At 44.5% G+C, this 12,577-nt stretch overlaps 1 protein-coding gene across 1 annotated transcript in view; it reads right to left on the bottom strand.

Annotated features, from left to right (window-relative positions):
* Positions 1-12,577, bottom strand: part of LOC112609248 (HEAT repeat-containing protein 6-like) — a 192,266-nt gene that overhangs the window by 171,040 nt on the left and 8,649 nt on the right.

Here is a 12,577-nt window from a genome sequence, read left to right as displayed (position 1 = left end):
AGGTGAAGAAGGATGTGTTTGCCTCCCCTTCCGCCATGATTGTAAATTTCTTGAGACCTCCCCAGCCCTGTGCAACTGAGTTGATTAAACCTCTTTCCTTTATAAATTACCCAGTCCCGGGCAGTCCTTTATAGCAGCATGAGAACAGACTAATACAAGGACCAAGATGATTTTTTATTTATTTTTTTAATTTATTTTTTATTTTATATTATTTTATTTCTTTTATGGTGCTGGCATAATTGAGTGCACAACTAGAAGAAAATAAAGCTAGTTCCTATGGCAGACACCGCTAGTTGCCTACCCAATTTTCATTCAGAATCTTGATTTCATTTAGGGCAGCGATGTGCCCAGACAAATCTATTTACCACCCTAGACTCTCTTGAAAATAAGAGTGGCCATGTCCCACTCAGTGAGACATAATTAGAAGTCTAATGGGTAGAGCTTCCAGGAAAGCTATTGTTTTCTTGATAAAAAGAGAAGGGTGTCCTGCATCCTATATTCTTCCTGCCCGTAATGTGTAAATACGACCCTTTTAGTACAGAAACTGGCTTGCCTGAAAAAGAAAATAGGAGGCTGGGCATGGTGGCTCATGCTTGTAATCTCAGCACTTTGGGAGGCCGAGGCAGGCAGATCACTTGAGGTCAGGAGTTCAAGACCAGCCTGGCCAACATGGCGAAACCCCCTCTCTACTAAAAACACAAAAATTAGCTGGGCAAAGTACAGGCGCCTGTAATCCCAGCTACTTGGAAGGCTGAAGCAGGAGAATCACTTGAACCCGGGAGGCAGAGGTTGCAGTGAGCCAAGATCTCACCACTGCACTCCAGCCTGGGTAAGAGAGTGAGGCTCCACCTTAAAAAAAAAAAAAAAAAAAAAAAAGGAGAAAGAAAAAAGAAAGCAAGAAAGAAAAAAGAAAAGAATGAATGATCCCTGAAGTGTGGAACCGAAAGGGAGAAGATGCCTGGATCTTTGATGGCATGCTGGAGCCATCACACCTGTCCTGATCTTTTACTTCTATTCTTCTTGTTATATGAAAAAAACAAACCAAAAAAAAGCCCTATTTTTTTTTTTCAGACGGAGTTTCGCTCTTGTTGTCCAGGCTGGAGTGCAATGGCACGATCTCGGCTCACCACAACCTCCGCGTCCTGGATTGAAGCGATTCTCCTGCCTCAGCCTCCCAAGTAGCTGGGATTATAGGCATGCACCATCATGCCTGGCTAATTTTGTATTTTTATTTTTACTTTTACTTTTTTATTTTTTTGAGACAGAGTCTCGCTCTGTCGCCCAGGCTGGAGTGCAGTGGCGCGATCTCGGCTCAGTGCAAGCTCCGCCTCTGCGTTCACGCCATTCTCCTGCCTGAACCTCCCAAGTAGCTGGGACTACAGGCGCCCGCCACCACGCGAGCTAAGTTTTTATATTTTTCGGTGGAGACGGGGTTTCACCGTGTTAGCCAGGATGGTCTCAATTTCCTGACCTCATGATCCCTTCGCCTCCGCCTCCCAAAGTGCTGGGATTATAGTCGTGAGCCACCGCGTCCGACCCCTATTTGATTAAGGAATTGTAATAGAGATTCTATTTTATAGAGTTGATGGCAAATTTGGGTCAATCAGCCACTATGTCATATAATGTAAGATAATATAACTTGAAATGCATTAGATATCTAAGTATGAAATAATGAAAATAAAAGTGAAGAGGTGTGTATGAAGAGAAGTTGATTAAGAGGAATCATAAAGGAAAGTGACTATATGAAATTTAAGTTTTTTCCATGTGAAAGCATAAACAAAATTAAGAAAAAAAAATAGATTGGGAAAATATTTGAAACACATATGAATGAAAGTCTGTAATACATAAATAGTTTCTACAAATTAGTTAGAAAGAAACTAATGACATAGAAAAATGGATAAAGGCTGCAAATAGGCAAATTGCAGAGAGCAAATTCAAATTGTCAGTAAAAATATAAAGACACTGCTCAACCTCACTACTCAGGAAAAAGCAAATTAAAACAAGAAAGAGATGCCACTTCTCAATGATTGGCAAAAGTTATAAAGAGTAACCATATCTGCGCCAGGCACGGTGGCTCATGCCTGTAATCTCAGCACTTTGGGAGGCCAAGGGAGGCAGAGAACTTTGAGCTCAGGAGTTCGAGACTAGCCTGGACAACATGGTGAAAACCTATCTCTACAAGAAATATAAAAATGGGCTGGCCGTGGTGGCTCATGCCCGTGGTCCCTGCTACTTGGGAGGCTGAGGCTGGAGGATCACTTGAGCCAGGAAGTAGAGGTTGCAGTGAGCTAAGATCGTGCCACTGCATTCCAGCCTGGGTAACAGAGCGAAAGAAACCCTGTCTCAAACAAACAAATAAAAAGAGTAATCATACCTCATACTGAAAGCATGAATAAAGGACACTCATACCTGCTGGTGGGAATATAAACTGCTAAAGCCGATTTGGAAAATAGCATGTGAGCTAGCAGTCTGGGAAATCCATCCTACAGAACTAAAAGCATCAATATGTAACCAAGTAGCTCAGCTTCAAAATGCATTTTGGAACTTTTTTCCTTTCTTACATTTAGCCTTGAAACATACTTTAAAATTGTTTGTTGCCTGGGCCTGGTGGCTCATGCCTATAATCCCAGCACTTTGGGAGACTGAGGCAGATGGATCACTTGAGGCCAGGAGTTTGAGACCAGCCTGGCCAAGATGGTGAAACGCCATCTCTACTAAATATACAAAAATTAGCCAGATGTGGTGGTGCAAGCCTGTAATCCCAGCTACTCGGGAGGCTGAGGCAGGAGAATCACTTGAACCCAGGAGGTGGAGGTTGCAGTGAGCAGAGATCATGCTACTGCACTCCAGCCTGGGCAGCAGAGTGAAACTCGGTCTCAAAAATAAATAAATAAATAAATAAAGTTCTCTGTTTCTCTCCCTTCCCACCAGATAGATACTCTTGTGCCAGTGCTCGCTTATGTAATTATGCACTTATTTAGAAATTCCAGGGGCTAATTTTGGAACACATCAGGCATGAAGACCCAACTGCTAAATTCCAGAGATGACCTTAAGGCAGTTAATCTACAACCTGGCCATTGATGAGATGACAGCAGCCCACGTGGGTGGACCATGACTCAAGACAGCCCTGGAACAAGATACACAAGCCTCATAGCCAGCACTACTCCCGCATGGCTCCCATTCCAAGTTCCCCTTTTTATCTATCTATCATCTATCTATCTATCTATCTATCTATCTATCTATCTATCTATCTATATTTTGAGATGGAGTCTTGCTCTGTTGCCCAGGCTGGAGTGCAGTGGCACAATCTCAGCTCTCTGCAATCTCCACCTCCTGGGTTCAAGTGATTCTCCTGTCTCAGCCTCCCAAGTAGCTGGGATTACAGGGGTCCACCACCAGGCCCGGCTAATTGTTTTGCATTTTTAGTAGAGGCAGGGTTTCACTATGTTGGCCAGGCTGGTTTCGAACTCCTGACCTCAAGTGATTGCCCTGACTTGGCCTTCCAAAGTGCTGGGATTACAGGCATGAGCCACAGTGCCCAACCAAGTTCCCCTAAAGTCCAGGGTTTACAGGCTTGAGCCACTGTGCCGGGCCATATTACATAATTTTTAAAGCCCGTGTTATGGTTCTCATCTGTTAGTTCAGAGCAGCGAGGTCCAGTGGAAATACAACGTGAGCCATATGTGTAGTTTAAAATTTTTAGCAGTCACGTTAAAAACAGTAAAAGGAAACAGGGCTCACATCCCAGATAAACACCCAGGTCTTTTTAAAAACTCAGGCGTGACTGGGCATGGGGCTCATGCCTGTAATTCCAGCACTTTGGGAGGCCAAGACAGGCAGATCATGAGGTCAGGAGTTCGAGACCAGCCAGCCTGGCCAACCTGGTGAAACCCCATCTCTACTAAAAACACAAAAATTAGCCAGGTGTGATGGCACATGCCTATAATCCTAGCTACTGGAGATGCTGAGGCAGGAGAATTATTTGAACCCAGGAGGCAGAAGTTGCAGTGAGCCGAGATCACACCACTACACTCCAGCCTGGGTGACAGAGTGAGACTCCATCTCAAAAAAAAAAAAAAAATCAGATATGCTAATGAGGGCTTGTAGTTCCAACTATTTGGGAGTCTGAAGAGGAGGATCATTTGAGCCTAAGAGTTCCAGCCCGTAGCGTGCCATGATTATGATTGTGAATACCGTAAATAGCTACTACACTCCAGCCTGGGCAACATAGTTTTCTTTGTTTGTTTGTTTAAAGAGACAGGGTCTTGCTCTGTTGCCCTGTCTGTACAAAAAACACAACAACAAAAAAATTAGCCAGGCATGGTGGCACACGCCTGTAGTCCCAGCTACTTGGGAGGCTGAGGCACAAGAATCTCTTGAACCCAGGAGGCGGAGGCTGCAGTGAGCCAAGACCGTGCCATTGCATTCCAGCTTGGGTGACAGAGTGAGACCTTGTCCCCTCCCTACTCCCAAAAAGTGTTCACACTAGTTACTACTGAAAAATGGGATTTAGGATGAACAAGATGATTTTACGTTTTTAAAAGTTCCCTACTAATTTGAATATTTTTATAATAAACATGTATAACAAGAATAAAAGTAAAAAATATAAAGAGATATCATATTCAGATAGAGTCTGAGTTTTCATCAAACTATTTAATACATGAGTTCCATATTTGTCTAAAAAAGCAATCTCTAAAATTATGCATCATAAGGTTGGATGCGGTGGCTAATACCTGTAATTCCAGCACTTTGGGAGGCCAAGGCAGGCAGATCACTTGAGATCAGGAGTTTGAGACCAACCTGGCCAACATGGTTAAACCCCATCTCTACTAAAAAGGAAAAATTACCCAGGCTTGGTGGCCCACGCCTGTAATCCCAGCTTTTCAGGAGGGTGAGGCAGGAGAATCGATTGAACCCAGGAGGTGAAGGTTGCAGTGAGCCGAGATGGCACCACTGCACTCCAGCCTGGGCGACAGAGCAAGACTCTGTCTCTAAATAAATAAATAAATAAATAAATAAATAAATAAATAAAATTACACATCATAAAAGTAACTTTAGGTGTATCAATTAAAATAAAGACTTCAGGCTGGGCACAGTGGCTCACACCTGTAATCCCAGCACTTTGGGAGGCCGAGGCAGGAGGGTTGTGTGAGCTCAAGAGTTTGAGACTAGCCTGGGCAACATAGCAAGACCCTGTCCCTACTAAAAAAAATCAGCCTGGCGTGGCGCTGCCTGCTTGTAGTCACAGCTACTCTGGAGGCTTAGCTTGGGCCTGGTGCTCAAGGCTGCAGTAAGCCATGGTTGCACCACTGTACTCCAACCTGGGTGACAGAGCAAGACCCTGTCTCAAAAAAAAAAACCACAAAGATTTCATAAACTTGTTGATTAGACAGTATTAAAATTATTTTGCCAAGCTTTTAAATAACTACTTTCCATCAGGCTAGGAATTTAAAAAATCTTTGACTAACAGATTAAAACATAAAAAAGAAATATAAGCAATAAAAATGCTAAATCAAAATAAAAACATTAAAAACTACAAAAAAATCCAAGAGTGCTTCCAAATTTAGCTTGCCTTCCACTCAGGTGGGAGAAAGTTCAAATATTGCTGATGTACATAAAATATCAATAATTAGTATGTTTTTGTAACTTACTCATTTTAATTCATAACTCAATGAGCAATAATAGGAGTTCATTTCCACTAAATGACTATGACTAGTAGTCTGCAGTGCTACAGAAAATATGAAATCTAAAGCATATATATATATATGTGTGTGTGTGTATATATATCTATATATACAGTTTTTGAGACAGTGTCTTGCTCTGTCACCCAGCTGGAGTTCAGTGGTGAGATCACAGCTTACTGCAGCCTCAACCTCCCAGGCCCAAGCAGTCCTCCTGCCTCAGCCTCCCAAAGTGCTATGATTATAGGTGTGAGCCGCCATGCCTGGCCAAAAGCATATTTACTTAAAATGCTACTACTAGGCTGGGTACAGTGACTCATGCCTATAATCCCAACACTTTGGGAGGCCTGAGCCCAGGAGTTCCAGACCAGCCTGGGCAACATGGGGAAATCCCATCTCTACAAAACAACAGCAACAACAACAACAACAACAAAAAGCCATAACAAACAAAAATTAGCCAGGCTTCATCTAGAGATGATTTGAAAGTATTACAGGAGAGCTGGCCATAGTGGCTCAAGCCTGTAATCCAGCCACAGGGGAGGCTGAGTGGAAAGATTCCTTGAGCCCAGGAGTTTAGGACCAGCCAGGGCAACATAGCGAGACAGCTCCCCCAACCGCCAGAAATAAAAAAACTTACCTGGGCACGGTGGCACACACACCTGTAGTCCTAACTACTTGGGAAGCTGAGGCAGAGGGATCCCTTGCACCCAGGAGTTCAAGGATGGTCCATGCATGCACTTCTTCTGGGCCTGCAGTGAAATAGGCTGCTCCCTTCCTGCTTGACCGGAGGGACTGGGGGAAATCCCAGCAGGGAGAAAGCGATCCCTTCACCCCAGTTGCCAAACAGAATCCCATCCCCTGGATTTTCCTTCTCCTTCCATCCCTGATGGTTCTGGCTTTCCCAAACTGCTTTGGATCTTCTGATTCCTCTTGGGTTGAAGCAGACCAGCATTTTGTTTTAACAACACCCCCACTCCCCATCTGTACCTCCCTCTCCCCATGTTCCTGCCTCCTCCCCCTCCCTTCCCCCCCTTCTCCTCCTCCTCCTTCTCCTCCTCCTCCTTCTCCTCCTCCTCCTTCTCCTCCTCCTCCTTCTCCTCCTCCTCCTTCTCCTTCTTCTCCTTCTTCTTTCTTCTCCTTCTCCTCCTCCTCTCTTCTTCTCCTTCTTCTTCTCCTTTCTTCTCTCTTCTCTCTTCTCCTTCTCCTTCTCCTTCTCCTTCTCCTTCCTTCTTCCTTCTTCCTTCTTCCTTCTTCTTCTTTCTTTTTTCATACAGACGGGGTTTCAATGTGTTGACCAGGCTGGTCTTTAACTCCTGACCTCAAGTGATCCACCTGCCTCGGCCTCCCAAAGTGCCATGATTACAGGACTGAGCCACTGCACCTGGCCTCAGTGTGATGTTTTTTATTTTTTGTTTTGTTTTGTTTTTTGAGACAGAGTCTCGCTCTGTCGCCCAGGCTGGAGTGCAGTGGCTGGATTTCAGCTCACTGCAAGCTCCGCCTCCCGGGTTTACACCATTCTCCTGCCTCAGCCTCCTGAGTAGCTGGGACTACAGGTGTCCACCACCTCCCCCGGCTAATTTTTTTTGTATTTTTTAGTAGAGACAGGGTTTCATCGGGTTAGCCAGGATGATGTCGATCTCCTGACCTCATGATCCGCCCATCTTGGCCTCCCAAAGTGCTGGGATTACAGGCTGGAGCCACCGCGCCCTGCCAATGTGATGTTTTGATACACGTACTACATGAACTTTTTTTTTTTTCTTTGAGACAGAGTCTCGCTCCATCTCCCAGGCTGGAGTGCAGTGTCATGGCCTTGGCTCACTGCAACCTCCACCTCCCAGGTTCAAGTGATTCTCATGCCTCAGCCTCCTGAGTAGCTGAGATTACAGACATGCGCCACCATGCCCAGCTAATTTTTTGTAATTTTAGTAGAGATGGGGTTTCACCATGCTGGCTAGGCTGGTCTCAAATTCCCGGGCTTATGCCACTGAACCCAGCCAACACACCCAGCCAGAAATATGATTGGTTTTTGTTTATTGATCTTGTACCCTACAACATTGCTATACTGGTTTATTAGTTCTTTTTTTTTTTGATACATAATAATTGCACTTATTTATGGGGTACAGTGTGATGATTTTTTTTTTTTCTTGAGATGGAGTCTCGCTCTGTTGCCTAGGCTGGAGTGCAGTGGCACCATCTTGGCTCACTGCAACCTCTGCTTCCTGGGTTCAAGAGATTCTTCTGCCTCAGCCTACCGAGTAGCTGGGACTACAGGGGCACATCACCACACCCAGCCAGTTTTTGTATTTTTAGTGGAGATGGGGGTTTCACCATATTGGCCAAGCTGGTCTTGAACTCCTGACCTGGTGATCCACCTGCCTCAGCTTCCCAAAGTGCTGGGATTACAGGTGTGAGCCACCACATCCCACCATAAATTTCTTTTTAAAATAATAATAATAATAATAATTTTTTAAATAATAAAGTACTTTACTTTAGAATCAAACGTGGATACATTCAAAACAATGTACTGAAAATGGGTCTTTATTTTCCAGAAGGCTAACCACTGGACCACATTATGTAAATTAATTTTTATATAAGAAATTTATCTACCTTAATAATTTGCTTAGATTTGGGGGTTAAAAAAAAAAAAAAGCAAAAGGGGCTGGACTCTGTGGTTAACTCCCCTAATCCCATCGCTTTAAGAGGCTGAGGTGGGAAGATCACTGGAGCCCAGGAGTTCAAGACCTACCTGGGCTATCACCAATCAGCCTGGGCTGACTCCGTCTCTACAAACAGTTTTAAAATCAGCCAGGCGTGGTGGTGTGTGCCTGTGGACCCAGCTACTAGGAAGGCTGAGATGGGAGATTGCTTGGGCCCAAGAGGCAGAGGTTGCAGTGAGCCATGATTACGCCACTACACTCCAGCCCGCGAATGCAGGAAGACCCTGTCTCAAAAAAAAGCAAAGGAAACGTACTTTGTGAGATTATAATCAACCCCAAACAACAAATTGTTTTAGAACAATTCCCAAAAGACATTTTTATTTTGGGAGAGAGACCACAATTGTCTCCCTATAATAACATGTACATAAATGAATCCATACAATAATTTCTTTTTTTTTTTCTTTTTTTTTTTTTAGACAGAGTCTCGCTTTGTCGCCCAGGCTGGAGTGCAGTGGCGCGATCTCGGCCCACTGCAAGCTCCGCCTCCGGGATTCACGCCATTCTCCTGCCTCAGCCTCCCGAGTAGCTGGGACTACAGGTTACCGTTACCACACCGGGCTAATTTCTTGTATTTTTAGTAGAGACGGGGTTTCACCGTGTTAGCCAGGATGGTCTCGATCTCTTGACCTCGTGACCCACCCGCCTCAGCCTCCCAAAGTGCTGGGATTACAGGCATGAGCCACTGTGCCCGGCCCTATACAATAATTTCTGATTGATGTTACTTAAACACCACTTTCTTTTTTATAATTTTTATTTATTTTTTCTTGAGACAGGATCTCTGTCACCCAGGCTGGAGTGCAGTGGTGCGATCTCAGCTCACTGCAGCCTCAACCTCCTGGGCACAGGTGATCCTCCCACCTCAGCCTCCTGAGTAGCTGGAATACAAGCACGTGCCACCACGCCTGGCTAATTGTAAAATTTCTTGTAGAGACAGAGGTTTGCCATGTTGCCCAGGCTGGTCTTGAACTCCTGGGCTCAAGCGATTCTCCTGCCTCAGCCTCCAAAGTGCTGGGATTACAGGTGTGAGCCACCACACCTGAGTGACATATTTCTTTAAAACACTCAATTATTAAGAAAACATGTCCGTCTTGTGCCAACTTTAATTGACTGAGAGTGGATGCCTGGAATTCTGTGTTGAGAAGGAATATGAGGCTAAGTCCAGGCTCTGATATCAATTGTATCTACCACAGCTATGGGTAAGCACAGTGGTAGTATAAATGCTATATACCATGGCTGAATTGGAGGATACACTTTCTATAAATTAAGAGAAAAAAAGATTAATTGTATTTTCGGCTGGGTGAGGTGGCTCCTGCCTATTATCCCAGCACTTGAAGAGGCGGACATGGGCAGATCACTTGAGGTCAGGAGTTTGAGACCAACCTGGCCAACATGGTGAAACCCCATCTGTACTAAAAATAAAAAAATTAGCCAAGTGTGATGGCAGGCACCTGTAATCCCAGCTATATGGGAGGCTGGGCTAGGGCAGGAAGAACTGCTTGAACCTGGGAGGCAGAGGTTGCAGTGAGCCAGGATTGTATCACTGCACTCCAGCCTGGGCGACAAAAGTGAAAACTCCGTCTCAAAAAAAAAAAAAAAAAATTATTTTCTCCCTCATGGAAGTTAGAATGAAACTGGGAATATAATACAAGTATGCCAAACCGTTTAAACCAAATGAGAACTGGGGAGAAAAAAGCCAAACTAATGAAGGCCATTTTTAATAAAAATAATACCATTTTATTATCCCCTCAATGAAAAATTAACACTTCAGGCCAGGCGGGGTGGCTTACGCCTGTAATCCCAGCACTGTGAGAGGCCGAGACGGATGGATCATGAGGTCAGGAGTTGAAGACCAGGCTGGCCAACGTGATGTAACCCTGTCTCTACCAAAAATACAAAAATTAGCCAGGCATAGTGCCAGGCACCTGTAATTCCAGCTACTTGGGAGGCTGAGGCAGGAGAATCGCTTCAATCTGGGAGGCGGAGGTTGCAGTGAGCAGAGATCACGCCACTGCACTCCAGCCTGGGTGACAGAGCAAGACTCCATCTCAAAAAAAAGAAAAGAAAAGAAAAGAAAAATGAACACTCCAAGTTACTCCTTGAATGTTTCAGGAATGAATACCTGGGCCATCAGCTGTTTCATGTAAGGATGGAAGAGGAAGGAAACAGAAATTTGTGTTAAAAGGAAGGAAGCTGGGGCCAGATGTAAAGAAAGTAAGGGACATACCTGGGCAGGAAGAAAGGAAAAAACATTCGATGAGGAAAGAGAGACTAGTACAAAAAAAAGAGAAAGTAAAATTTTCCTGAGTGAAGAATATTACGAAAACTGGCCAGGTGCTGTGGTTCCCACCTGTAGTCCTAGAACTTTGGGAGGCCGAGGCAGGAGGATCACGTGAGCCCAGGAGTTTGAAACCAGCCTGGGCAACACAGGGAGACCTCGAGCTACAAAAAATGAAAACATTAGCCAGGCATGGTGGTGCACGCCTGTGGTCCCACCTACTTGGGAGGCTGAGGTGGGAGGATCACTTGAGCCCTGGAGGTTGAGTCTGCAGTGAGCCATGATCATGCCACTGCACTCCAACCGGGCAACAGAGTAAGACCCTGTCTCAAAACAATAATAATAATAATAATAATAAAAGTTTAAAATAATATTAAGAAAATAATATCCAAAATTTGGAAATGAGCAGAAGAGATGACTGAGTCTCTTCCACGGAATGCAGGATGTTGTGTAGACTCTCTGGGAATTGTCTGATTATGTAGGCGTGTGCATCGTAATTGGATTTTCATTTTGTTTTCTTTTTTTGAGAGGGAGTCTAGCTCTGTCGTCCAGGCTGAAGTGCATGGTGCGATCACCTGAGCTCAGGAGTTCAAGACCAGCCTGTTCAACATGGTGAAATCTCGTCTCTACAAAAATACAAAAATTTGCAGGGCATGATGGTAGGTGCCTGTAATCCCAGCCACTAGGGAGGCTGAGGTGGGAGAATTGCTTGAACTCAGGAGGCGGAGGTTGCAGTGAGCTGAGATTGCACCATTGCACTCCAGCCTGGGTGACAGAGCAAGACCCTGTCTCAAAAAATAAAATACGATAAAATAAGATAAAATAAAAATAAAATAAAATAAAATAAAATAGTTTTGAAAATAAAATAAAATAAGCAGGGTGCAATGGCTCATGCCTGTAATCCCAGCACTTTGGGAGGCTGAGGCAGGCAGATCACTTAAGGCCAGGAGTTTGAGACCAGCCTGGCCAACATGGAGAAACCTCATCTCTACTAAAAATACAAAAATTAGCTGGGCTTGATGGCACAAACCTGTAATCCCAGCTACTCGGGAGGCTGAGGCAGGAGAATCACTTGAACCAAGGAGGCGGAGGTTGCAGTAAGCTGAGATCACACCACTGCACTCCAGCCGAGGCGACAGAGTGAGACACCATCGTACAATACAATACAATGCAATACAATACAACAAAATAAAATAAACAAAATAAAAATTGTCGCTGCTGACATTCAGTATAGTGAAAGAGACATACATTTAATGACTCATTTAAGAAATAAGTTGGATGTGGTGGCTCACACCTGTAATCCTAACATTTTGGGAAGCCAAGATCAGGGGATAGCTTGAGGCCAGGAGTTCAAGAGCAGCCTGGGCAACAAAGCAAGACCCCATCTCTATAAAAAATAAATTAGTGGGCCAGGCACAGTGGCTCACGCCTGTAATCCCAGCACTTTGGGAGGCCGAGGCTGGTGGATCACTTGAGGTCAGGAGTTCGAGACCAGCCTGGCGAACATGGTGAGACTCCGTCTATACTAAAAATACAAAAAATTAGCCAGGCATGGTGGCAGGGGCCTGTAATCCCAGCTACTCAGGAGGCTGAGGCAGGAGAATTGCTTGAACGTAGGAAGCGGAGGTTGCAGTGAGCCAAGATCGCAGCATTGCACTCTAACCTGGGCAACAAGAGCAAAATTCCATCTCAAAAACAAAAAACTAAAACTAAGAATAAATTAGTGGATGCAGTAGTGTGCACCTGTAGCCTCAGCTACTCAGGAGGCTGAAGCTAGAGGATCACTTGAGCCTGGGAGATTGAGGCTGCAGTGACAGTGCCACTGCATTGCAGCCTGAGCGAAAGATTGAGAGCCTGTCTCAAAAAAAAAAAAAAAAAAAAAAAAAAAAAAAAAAAAAAAAAAA

The sequence above is a fragment of the Theropithecus gelada genome, chromosome 16 (assembly GCF_003255815.1).
Source record: "Theropithecus gelada isolate Dixy chromosome 16, Tgel_1.0, whole genome shotgun sequence".
Classification (NCBI taxonomy): Eukaryota; Metazoa; Chordata; class Mammalia; order Primates; family Cercopithecidae; genus Theropithecus; species Theropithecus gelada.
Note: the sequence above shows the minus strand (reverse complement) of the source record. Positions and strands in the feature narration are given on the sequence as shown.